The sequence below is a fragment of the Camelus bactrianus genome, chromosome 19 (assembly GCF_048773025.1).
Source record: "Camelus bactrianus isolate YW-2024 breed Bactrian camel chromosome 19, ASM4877302v1, whole genome shotgun sequence".
NCBI classification, from domain to species: domain Eukaryota; kingdom Metazoa; phylum Chordata; class Mammalia; order Artiodactyla; family Camelidae; genus Camelus; species Camelus bactrianus.
Genome location: NC_133557.1, coordinates 14,025,085 through 14,027,257, shown reverse-complemented (window position 1 = coordinate 14,027,257; position 2,173 = coordinate 14,025,085). Strand labels below are relative to the sequence as shown.

At 36.6% G+C, this 2,173-nt stretch overlaps 1 non-coding gene across 1 annotated transcript; it reads right to left on the bottom strand.

Annotated features, from left to right (window-relative positions):
• Positions 1–507: 507 nt before the first annotated feature.
• On the bottom strand, positions 508–614 carry LOC123618529 (U6 spliceosomal RNA). The gene has a single exon (XR_006726961.1). It is a non-coding gene; the product is annotated as a U6 spliceosomal RNA (small nuclear RNA).
• Between the last annotated feature and the right edge of the window lie 1,559 nt (positions 615–2,173).

Below are 2,173 nucleotides of genomic sequence, written 5' to 3'. Positions count from 1 at the left end.
TATGTCTATGAGTCTGTTTCTATTTTGTATTTATGCTTTGTGCTTTTTTTAGATTCCACACATGAGCGATCTCATATGGTATTTTTCTTTCTTTTTCTGGCTTACTTCACTTAGAATGACATTCTCCAGGAGCATCCATGTTGCTGCAAATGGCGTTATGTTGTCGGTTTTTATGGCTGAGTAGTATTCTATTGTATAAATATGCCACAGCTTCTTTATCCAGTCATCTGTTGATGGACATTTAGGCTGTCTCCATGTCTTGGCTATTGTAAATAGTGTTGCTATGAACATTGGGGTGCAGGTGTCATCCTGAAGTAGGGTTCCTTCTGGATATATGCCCAGGAGCGAGATTCCTGGGTCATACGGTAAGTCTATTCCTAGTCTTTTGAGGAAACTTCATACTGTTTTCCACAGTGGCTGTACCAAACTGCATTCCCACCAGCAGTGGAGGAGGGTTCCCCTTTTCTCTACAGCCTCTCCAGCATTTGTTATTTGTGGATTTTTGAAAAAAATATGGAATGCTTCATGAATTTGTGTGTCATCCTTGTGCAGGGGCCATGCTAATCTTCTCTGTATCGTTCCAATTTTAGTATATGTGCTGCCGAAGTGAGCATCATTATTTCTTATTTGACAATGCTTCTCATTTAATTTAACATATCAAATACACCTAATTAGTTTAATATCTCTTTATAAGGAGAGGGAACAAATCTTTGAGGTATTTCAGGGGCCCTCTGATATATCTCATATCTTGAAGTTAGTTCTAAGTCAAAATGAATTCATTTAGAATTTGATTTTGGGAACTTTGTCAAAAATATCAAAAAGGTTTTAAAACACAAATAGTCAAATAGGATCATAGGTCACTGTAAAACAATGCTTAGTTATCCATTTAACCAAAATAACACTTAAAGACTTCATAGGCAAATATGGAAGGTTACATAGTTCTAAGCAAAACTTAACATCAGGAAGACTAGGATTACTTAAGAAATCCTCTGATAAAGACAACGTAAAACATAAGTGATTATTTTGATAAGACACACTATCTTCTTTTTTTTCCCCTAGGCACATTACTTAAAGGTAAAGAAAAACCTTCATTATCTCTTATTATCAAGAGCAGCCAGAAGATAAGTTTCACTGGGGAAGGGATTTTTATTTCTTTTGTTCATTGATGTGTCCCAGATGCCAGGTAAATTAGTAAGAACCAGTAAATATTAATATTTGTTGAATGAATGAATAAATGTACTTATAACCAAATAAATCCAACCAGTATAATATCTATCTAATGAGGTTGTTATGTAAGGATTAGAAATTATGGATATAAAGGAAAGCACAAGTGGAACATTTGACTCCTAATAGGTACTCAAGTGTGTTAGCTGTTGTCATTTTGCAAGGTCTCTTTTTTTCAAAGAATTTTCAGGGAGACCTGGAAATAAGTTTCTACATCTATAAACAGAAAAAGACATATGGGGCATATACCAAGGATGACCTTTGGATCTGTGTGTATATACACACTTTGTTTTCTAAGTTTTCTTTCTTAAATGTTATTTTTGTCAGATAAGAAGATCAATACTTAAGAAAAAAAGAATTTTGACTTCGTTTTGGGATTTGGGCAGATGGAAAAAAAAGAATGTCTTGAGGAGGTTAGGTTCAGTAAAGGATGAATAGGAAGTAAAAGAAAGATCCAGGAAGTGGTGGCAAGTGGCATTGAGAACCAGCAGTACTGGTTGAGGAGGAAGCTGTGGAGAGATGTAAAACCACAGGAATAATATTGCCAGGAATGAAAAATACTCAGTTCAGCTGAGTGGGTGGAAAGTAGCTTGGGAAGAGCAAGGAAGAATTGCTGGGGATATTCAGGGTCATCAAGCAACCGGCCTTAAATTAACTGAACTTAAGGAGTATTTTCTAGTCCTGACTATGATGAGATTGACATCCAAGGAGAGTTTGAACACCCATTTCTCTCAGTATGACCAGAGCAGAGGTCCTGTGTCTAGTAGGTATTTGTCCCCAGGTTGTGGAATGATTGGACTGCATAGGATCACCAGGACCAAGTGGAAGTAAAGTGAAGAGGCAGACTAGAAACCATCAAAGTTTTGGGGTCAGCTTTGAATCTTGATTCTGTCACTTAACAGCCATGTGACCTTGAACAAGAAACCAAACACTTTGTGCAAGATCTAGG